The sequence below is a fragment of the Vespa velutina genome, chromosome 2, assembly GCF_912470025.1.
Source record: "Vespa velutina chromosome 2, iVesVel2.1, whole genome shotgun sequence".
In the NCBI taxonomy this organism is placed as follows: Eukaryota; Metazoa; Arthropoda; class Insecta; order Hymenoptera; family Vespidae; genus Vespa; species Vespa velutina.
This window is the reverse complement of record NC_062189.1, coordinates 14,064,162-14,074,768: the sequence shown is the minus strand read 5'-3', so window position 1 is coordinate 14,074,768 and position 10,607 is coordinate 14,064,162. Positions and strand designations below refer to the sequence as shown.

General features: G+C 36.0%; 1 protein-coding gene across 2 annotated transcripts in view; it reads left to right on the top strand.

Annotated features, from left to right (window-relative positions):
• The first annotated feature begins 6,393 nt into the window (after window positions 1–6,393).
• LOC124946439 (muscarinic acetylcholine receptor gar-2) overlaps window positions 6,394–10,607 on the top strand; it is a 28,236-nt gene continuing 24,022 nt past the window's right edge. The window contains exon 1 of one of the 2 annotated variants that reach the window (XM_047487145.1): window positions 6,394–7,501. The gene's annotated coding sequence lies outside the window, so the exon portion shown is untranslated. Of the gene's footprint in view, window positions 7,502–7,679; window positions 7,774–10,607 lie in introns of those variants that run through there. The other variant, XM_047487146.1, reaches the window with a different exon arrangement.

Genomic DNA, 10,607 nt, shown 5'->3' with positions numbered 1-10,607 from the left:
TAGACAATTATCTCACTTAAATTGATAATACAAAATCTACAAAGGCTGATAAATAAAATGTAAAATATTAGATTTCGCGATAAATTTCAATTGTTTTAAAACTTTTGACTTTTTATGAAATAACCACATTCTGACAATATTTTTAAAAATATACTGTGTATCGAAACTATGCAGACGAAAATCTTTATTGCAAACGATTCTCTCTTTTTTTGTCCATTCTTCCTTTCTCTCTCTCTCTCTCTCCCTCCCTCCCTCTGTCTTTTAGTATCGTATGAGACAATAGAATCCTCTATGGATTGAAACAATGCTGCCAGACTTCAAGATGAATAATTACATGGATTTAACGAGCTAGTGCTACGACTATTTAATGAGTTTGGTTGACTTAATGAGCTAGTCTATGTATATGCACCTATCTCGAATCAAATGCAAAATGAGCTCATATTTTTTACACCGTTGCTATTGTTTAACCGTTTGAATAAAACATAATCGAATTATTGATATTTTTGAAGATATTGACGAATGATTTGTTCAAGAACTTACTCGAATAAACGTTTATCTCTCGAGTAAATTCAATCAATCGGGAGTGATAACGTGACGAACGAAGAATTTCATGGAAGTTGTACTCATGATTGTTCTGCATAATGAAGAAGTCACTCCATTATATTACTGTAGTTTCATAGCGATCTAAAATCCATGACAGAGCAATCCCACATTGAAAACTTTCGAAGTTTACTCTATCTTACGTAGTCTTTGCACGGAGAATAGAAGAAAGTGGGTTCAGTGCTTGCAGTCGAATACTCCTTCGAGAAATTTAACTTTAACGTAACCGGTTTTAACCCTTTAAGCTGTAAATTTTCAGTTAACCAAATAATTAATTTATAAGACATTATAAAACTAAAAACAATACAAGCACATGATCGAATAGTAATATATATATATGTATATATTATTAAATATATAATAATATATATTTAATTAAATATATAAAATTATATATATATATATATATTAAAACATTTAGATTAGATAAATAATAAATTAATGGCAGTTCTACTTTGATGTAATATTCAAAATGTAAATATATGTTCATTAAACACGAGCTAGTGTATACTGTAAAGAACTGAGTTCTTTTCAAAGGATGGACTTTTCTACATGAAATATTTAAAAAAGAAAAGGAGTTATTTCACTTTTCTTTCTTCTCCGTTGACAGAGTTAGGTTTATTTGTAACTCGTATTATTCTCTTATCTTGAATTTTATAATCTTGATTTATTAATAATATTTGTAATACCGAATAAAAATATCACGACAGCCATTGTGTTTTAATTTAAAACTCTTTCCTAAGACAATAAAGACAAATTTGTTTTTAAAACATAACGAAATATCTAACTGGCTTATCCATTATTTTAAAATCAATTTATTTATCGATCGAAAAATCACGACATTTGGTAGGGAAAAATTTCATTAATTTCATATCACCAAATGAACTCTCTTGATCGCAAGATATCCATCAAACAAAAGTTTGATTACTAAGAATTATTATATCATGGATACAAATCAGATAACAGAGTCCATTACTTAGCGTCACATTATTCTTTATCGTATTGCAAATTGTTCTAAAAATCAATAAATTTCAAATTTGTAGTGAAACTTGTATCTCGATGAAATTCAATAAAAAACTGATAATTTTCCAGCTAGAAACGTGGAGATGCATCTTCTTTGGAATATAAGAAATAAAAGTATCACATAGATATTCAAGTTTTTCGTAATAATCAATAAGAACATAATAATAAAAATGACTTTTCAAATATGAACATATTTTCAGTCTATAAAAAAAAAAAAAAAAAAAAAAAAAAAACAGAAAAAAAGACAAAAAAATAAAATTACATAATATTTGCTATCTTACACAAAATAATAGCTACGCGATATATATACCCTCCTGGGCATATATATAGATCTGGATAGAATAGTATGAGATCAACAACTAAAACAAAAAATCTATTGTTCGGACAACTAGAAGAGAAAAAAAGAAAGAAAGAGAGAGAGAGAGAGAGAATCTGTTCTTTGATAATATCGTCTTTATCAGTAATGTTCCCTGTGACGGTTTCCTATATTTTCTATGTCTCTTCACGTTTCTCTCGCGATTTATTCGTCGTCCATTTGCACGGTGCAGTATCAGAATATTTTTTACCCCACGGCTCTTTTTATTTCACGGTAGGGCATTGTTTTGAACGAAGAGTGTACGTGCACACACGTACACGCGTATACAGAGATATACACATGTATCTACGTGAGAGCTTCGTTGTGGCATGACTTGCACATATTTTTACGGCGGCTGCCCTTCGCAATTCTCGAAATCTTCGTAGTGAAAGCCGTCTACTGTAGTCTAAAATCCTATGCATAGTATACACAACGTAGGTACTTTTATGCGACAATATTACCGGCCTTTATTTATCATGCGGAAGATGCACCATGTTGACAAGGAAACTCGGCAATCTCCCTAGAGGAATGCACGTTGTAATGTACACTCTCTAAATACTCGCTTTCTCTTTTTCTTCCTCCACGTACACGGCGTTCTGGATTCGCAATGTCTAGTTCATCTTCCTCTTTTTTCTATCCTTTTCTCTTTATCCTATGCTCGATATTCCGAACATTTTGCATAGACTTCGACCTGTAATATTAGAGATCTATTGAAGATCTTCTGGACGATGTACCTAACAAAAAGAACGGAAAAGAGAGGATTCGATCAAGTCCCGACAAAGTTTGATTCGAAGACGAAAAAAAATGAAATTCGATATAAATCACGGATAGACAGATTTGAAGAGGAAAACGAAGAGTACGACAAGTGGCAGGTAATGACTGCCGGTATGGTCGAGGCTAAGAGAAATAAAAGGAAAAAGGAAGTCAAACATTTAGCCAGAACCGAAATCTAATTCAGTCAGGGAAGTAAAGACAGTGAGCGAAACATTGCCTCGCAAACTGCTTGGGTTGCTTGCACATCGACTTCGGTACGATAATTTGATTATTGGTTCGTTTGAAAGCCTCGTTTCTCATTTATGGAGTGGTAGTCATAGTCTCTAGGTTCGCAAAGCCTTTTGCTTTATACAATAATATTGGAAAAATTCAATGAAAATTGTGTAAATAGATGCAATTTTTTTTTTACTTTTCGCTCGTTCATTCATATCCATCGTGGATACATTACTATGGTTTCCTATTAAATTAATTTATATATATATATATAGTCTAAAATAAATATAAAGAAATAGAATCATATAAAAAACTCAGACTGGGACATCCAAGTTTAGAATGATATTATTAAAAAGTTTTCATCGATTGTTGCACTTCGATTGTAGCCATTCGTTCGATAAAATTCATTTTCTTTTGCGACCTGTTTCTTATTTAATTTACTATAGGAACGTGGAAATATTGCGAGAGAATGCAATTAGCCCGAGCCACTTCGGAAAATACGAAGAAGTCGTGCTGATATAAAACTTGATACCTAGTCTCTTAAAAATGGTGTTTTGTTTCGAGGCGAGTCGAAACTTCGCTATTCCTTTTGATTATATACAAATTATTATTAACCAATCCCTTTCGAGAAGAATCCCCCAGATTCATCGACGCGATCACAACACGAAATTCTGTTGGTGCCGTGAACGAAGCTAAGCACACTCTCTCGACAACTTCCTCGTATCTTTATCAACCAGAGAAAAAAGAGTAAGAGGGAAGAGAGAAAGAGAGAGAGAGAGAGAGAGAGAGAGAGAGAGAGAGAGAGAGAGAGGGAGAGTACTAGAAGGGAGTGGTTTTTGTGTTCGCATGAGTAAATATTAGCGGAGGATGATGAGGGCCCTCCGACCATTTCCTCTTTTCTTTCTCCTCTCTCTTCTCATCACACCGACACGATGACCACCATCGCACATCTCTATCGATGTCGTTGTCGTTGTCGTCGTCGTCGTCGTCGTCGTCGTCGTCGTCGTCGTCAAGCCCGGTAACATCTCTGCTTCTGTCCATTTTTCTTTTTTTTTTTTTATCCACCTTCCGTCGCGATGTCATTCCCAAGACCACCAGGTTTCCACTTGTCCTCCTCACGAAAACTCCCTCGGATCTAACCGAAAAGCCAGTCTGATATTAGCTCCATTCAAGCGTGTACTCGCCATCACGATGACGTTCCTTTTATCGAAGGGCTTTTAAAAATCAGCATTCCCAGATAATTACCCAGCATTTGTCAAGTTTCACCGTCTCGCTCTCTTTCATTCTCTCTTTTCAGCTATCATCTCTCGCACGATAAGAATGAAATCTTCTACGATCGACCTTATGAAAAAAGTTTCATATTCTTTGGGATACCTAATCGCGGAATGGTCTTAATAAGATGGTCTACCGCTTCGTTAGATTTTCTTTTCGACAAGTAGTCGGTGAAATCTCAGAGAAGTTATAAGAGAAACTGAAACACAGAGGTAAGAGCAGGCAACGAGTTAATTAGGACCACTTCTGTTTCATTAAGAGCGGATACATATGAAATATGAGAAAATCCGGAGAATAATATCTACTAACATGAAATGTTTCTACGGTTATATAAAAATTTGTGAATTTACAAAGATTCATATAATATCATTCTCGCCGATGGATATTCAACTACTGGTCAGTATATCTGTAATGTTCTTCTTTTCAGTCTCATTACGACCTACTTATGTGATTTTTTTTTTAGATAAAAAACATTTCATGAAGAAAGAAATAAAGAGATAAAGGAAACTTCGGAATCTTCTATTAGATTTCACATGTCTCTTTTTCGTTGATTCCATCGAGGATCCATTTTCTAGCGCATTGCTTTCTTATGTACGAGAAGCCAATAAAATAAACACCTAAGAATTTTCACGAGCTCTTCAAAAGCTTGACTCCTTTAAGCGTATGCACTTAGACTTCCCCAGATTCTATTAGCGCGAGACATGTCGTTCGGAATACGCAATTCGACATAATATATGTATAGGTACGTATGTATATATGTGTGTACATATATGAAAGTCATCTATATGAGGAAAACGCGGGAAGGAATTTCTGTGCCGAAGGAAATATCGCTGCCACGAATTCAATAGCTCTCTCGCGAATGAACGAACGAATGAATGTTCGCATAAGTGACTACAAACCGGCTCTGATTCTCTTACTTGCTCGTCGTCGAAGCGAGTGTAACGCCAATAACGAGATAATAAAAATAATAGAGCGAGTGGATAATAAAATTAATACTGCGAATAGGTATCTACCTACTACTTATTTTTACCCATTTTTATGATGGACGTCAATCGCTCGTCCAGAACCTTTCTCACACATATTTTAACGACATACACCCGGTTATAAATAATTTCATTTTACAATAGATCGAACTAAATATCGGCCTGACCTGACTAAAACGCGTGGGAGAATTACTTTCGATCTTTACGTCAGTCATTACGTCATGATTGTTCGTTCAGTAAATTCTTTGGAGTTAATTTTGAATAGGCGTTCGATCGAAAAAATTTTATGAGTGGAACAAAAATATAAGACGTTTATGAATAATAGTAAATATTTATAATTCATGTTTCATAATTCTATTCTTTAATCCGCGAGTGTGTAATTAATCGTATAATGCCATGCTTTAGTTTAAAGCTGCTAAGTACGTTGACATTCTCTCGTATTCGCTCTAAGTATATAAATGTCGCTCGAAACGAGTAAACGGAGACGTTAAACCTTTAATCCGTGGTTCATTGAGCTTAGGTATTGTCTCAACTACCCTATCTAATTAGCAACTTGTGTTTCCCATTCTTCCCGACGTTCTCGCTACATTCACTGAAATCCTATAGGCCTATAGCGAAGAAGTTTTCACGATAACTAACGGCGCTTATCACTAACTCTCATTGTACGTAAATGTGGCGTTTTCACGAGTGCTCTTCATTGCGATATAGATGGCTATGTACAAAATCGAATTTTTCTTTGAAAATGATTTTGGAAAAGTTGCAAAAAATGAAAATGATTAAGAGGAACGCTGTCGAGTATTTAAGCGAGTCAACATCGTGGGACGCAAAAGAGTCGAGAATAAAGAGGCATCAGAATATTGGTCCTTATTTTTTCTCTAAACAGAAAAAAAGAAAAAGAAAATAAAAAAGATCAAAACATAGAGAAAAAACAAGAAAACAAAAAATACAAGCGAAAAACAACAAACGTGTACCTATACTGATATTTGTTTATATAAAGATATATATTAAGAAAAGAAAAGTTAGGAAAAGGAATGAAGGAATTCCTGTGCCAATCGGAATCCTTTATTTACAACGGGCTCATTATCGCGTAGCGTAGTGAGTGCGCGCGCGTACATTCATTCGCTCGTGAGGAGAGCTCATTGTTAATTCACATACTCGGACGACTGGAAGACTGCAGGCTTCCAACGATTATGACGAAAACTAGGTGAATTGATAATAACGGCAAGGAAGGGAAACGATTCATCCCCCTTTGGATGGACGCACGTCGAAGGGCGGCTGGCACTCCTGCGCAAGCGTCCATTCGGAACGAGGTTGGCGACGGCTACGACTACGACTACGACTACGACGACGACGTCGACGTCGACGACGACGGTGGCGACGGTGACGAAGGCTGGACGACGCTGACGGCGCTCACTTCAATCCTCGCCGCGTGTCCGTCGACCCGAACGACAATCTTGATCTTTTTCTTCTCTTTTTTCTCTTCTTTCTTCGTTTCTTTGTTGTTATCATTATTATCATCATTATCCTATACGTTACCGAATACAATTCATACGTTTTTCATAAAGACGAAAAATATCGGACAATAAGCGACTCGATTAAGAGCCGTGTAATGTTCATTCGTGTGTGTCTCGTGGCACCGATCTCATCTCGAACCTCCGATCGTTTGTACTCGTTCACACGCACGTTTCCTCGGCGAACACAAGGAGGATCAACAACTTCGGACAATAACAAAAGGACTCTATGACGAAGTTCGCCAACAACGACGATGACGACGACGTCCGATCGTCTCGAACGAAGATCGATGTGATTTATTCTTCCTACCACGCGATAAAGAGAGCGGTGATATTGGCGAGATAACGCGCCAACGGGAGAACGAAGAAGAAAGAGATCAAGAAGATGATGTCGGACAACGTAATCTCCTGAACTTTGCGCGAACTCTATCCCGATCTCTGGAATCCTTCGGGCACTCTTCCTAAGACGATTTTTCTCTTTCTTATTTTTCTCTTTCTCTCTCTTTCTCTCTCTCTCTCTCTCTCTCTCTCTATCTATCTATCTATTTATCTATCTTTTATATATTGTCCTCTTCGAAACTCGAATGATTCGACCGTTGAAAGTCGCATTTTTAAGTGACAGTGAGGACAGATCGAGGAACTTAGGACGTCCAGCACGTGCACGGACAATGCCTGCCGAACGTCCGTCCTAAGACCGAATGGAACTTTAAGAGCTGAACTTTCACGTGGCCTACTTTGGTAAAGTCCTTCGTGACTGGAGGGCACGCAAGGTGAGCGTCATACTTCGTTACTTGTTGCCGTTACCCTCGCCTTTGCGGCCCCTTTTGACGCGCCGATTACCTGCCACCGAACGTTTTACTCGATATAACCCAGCCGCAAGTAGCACAAGCTAATAGCAGTTATCCAAGTACCTAGTATATATTTTCGAAAACGTGCCAACACCATCGTAACTCAACGAAATCTCGTGAAAATTTTCGTGCATCGTGAAATCCCAAACGTCAGTAGATACGAATACTGATCGTCCTTCTGATCGGCGGTAGAGGTAAGCTCTCCGTGCGATATTCACGTTACGTCTAAAGGGAGGAATTCAAGGAATGCAAAATTCGAGGAAGATTATTCGATCCTCTTCGTTGAGCGATGGAATGCGCGACGAAAATTCCGTCGAATAACCGAAACCCGACCGATACTGACGAAGCGAACAAGTTTCGCCAACCCTGCCATCGTGCTAAACTCGGTGTAAACGAACTCTAGATCCTTTTATTCCGCTCGACCAGGCGGCGATATATCGAACCGGCCGTGACCGCTCGAGTGAGTCTAGTGCGAGAAAAAGGGGATGATTTCTAACAGAACATAGTAGAAGGCCGATCATCTTTGTTAGATTGCGACAAAATATACAATTTCTTATCAAACCTTATCGCTCTTTTCTTTCAGTCAAATCGACGTATACTTTTTAACAAATCTACACTCTCAAAGTTACTTGCTACATCGAAGGAAGTAGTACAGTGACGATAATGTTAACGATAATTTCGTCAATCTCACTTTCGTAACACCGATAACGACGAATGAAATAAATCACGAGGATTGTTACGAAGTTCTTAACGATTTTTTTTTTTTGCAAAGATACTGAAGAAAACACATTTCATTTTCAGTAAAACTTACTGACCGTAGAGAGAATTTTTTACTTTATTATAATGCTACCATAAATTTCTTTCTATAATTGATTCAATAGAATCTATTAGGATAATCGATATTTATGTCGAATCTCCGTGAATAAATAATTTTAATCTCACATTTTTTTTTTAAGCCATCGTCTAATTCTAAATATATTATGTCGCTTCTCGACAATCATCGAGGAATCTCAAAGGACTAAGTATTTTATCGAATAGGAAATGTCATTAGTATCATCGAAATCTGAAATCGAAAAAGACATTATTCCAAGTCCAACTATAGGAAATTATACTTTACCGATAGATGCGAGCTTATTTTTGAAGATCAATAGCAGTTCGTGAATCCCCTTAAAACCCTCACGATCTTTCGCAATATATTCTCCGGATATTCCCCCTATTTTTCGATTCTTCACGAGCCTCGGCATTTTACGTGAAGTTCTTCGCATTATTATTCCAGCCTGTGTCAACGATTTACTAGCCTTTCGGTTATTCAATAACTTCGTTTCTTTCATTCTTTAGCCTTGAATATAGCTCTTAAGAATAACAATATTTCCATAATAATCACAAGATGTTCCATAACCAAATGAAGTAGTATGATTAAAGACAGAAAAGTCAATTATTAAACGAAGAAACGTCGTTCTTAATAGAAACGAGTTTCGAAACTCTAAATGGCTATGAATGCGACTATGCAATCAAAAAGTTTACCATGGAGAATCTCTCTCAAATTATGTTAGGAGAACTTCTTGACAATAAGTTGTTGATCTTAAATACTTACTATAATAATCATAGTACAAGCCGTTCAGCAATTATGATGTTTCATAGTCGAGTATCAAAGACAAATCGCGAATAACGTACAATACTTTAATTAGCCATCTACTTTCGCACAAATATGACTCTCAAAATCTGATCAATATTTGTTAGTAACGACTGATTCTATTATATCGCATTAGATTACATCGACTATTTTAATTTGATTTAATTCCTCGAGAATGTATACTTCCCTATGAATATTTAAACGATAAACGATAATATTGATGTCCTTTACGAATTTCAATCGAAATAAAAGTTTTAATGTTATACCCTGAACTCTTGTAGATATCCAATTAATGAACGTTCTTTAATTATAAAGTTACCAAGAGAAATACCATCCCTTAACAAGATTTCGATTTCAAGGCTAAAAGACGAAGAGGCGTATGCAAATAGAACGACAGGAATTGGAGGCTCATGTTGGCCAAGCACTCCGAAGCTACGCATAATAATAATTTTAGGTCGAACACGAGCGTCGAAGGATTCTCCTTTATGCGTCCTTCCCGTGGCTCTGAACGTGAGATCAATAAATATCGATTAGTTCATACTTTGTGGATACACAAACGTGCACTTGTACACTACGTCATGGCCACTTTGTGCTATGAGGGTCGAAGACTCTAAAGGACAATATATAGAAGCACTTTGCACAACAAAAACCTATTGATCGATGTTACGATATAATAATAACAATAATATATCGTCAATATGAAAATTTATTGTAAAGTCTATCTTTGTAATTTATCTTGAAATAGAAGCAAAAATTGCAGCCAGCAACGATTCTCGTTACGCATAATTCTTCATTAAAGTGCAAAATCGTCATCACGAAACAATATTCTCGCAACTATAACTAAAACTCATATAATGAATTTCACACGTTTTACGGTCATATAGAGACATGCGTCTTGATATCCTGATATTAAAACGTCAAATGAAGTGGCGCAATATCGTTCCATCGTCGAATTTTATTTTAAATAAAAATCCTGACGGTATGTGCTCGTCACATATTGAAACATTTTTTCCACTGAACCGTCGATTGTACATACCTACGTGCTCGTTACGTCACAAGAATATATAACGAGTACTTTGTAGATTGAATCAAATAATAGATCGAACGAACATTTTTTTGGATCATAACGATTGATGTTTTATTTAAATGAGAGCATAGTAATGAACATCTATTATTCAATTATTTATGCTACGTAAATTGAATATATGTAAATTCGAGTGATATGACAATAAAATGAAAAAAGAAATCAAATGGTTTTATTCAGAACAATGTTTTAACCAAATCGTGAAATACATGAATTAATGAAGATTAACGCATCGTTATAAAATTCTAATAAGAATTGTTTTTTTCCAGTTTCAATCGATGATCGATTTTTACAAATCTCATACATCGCGA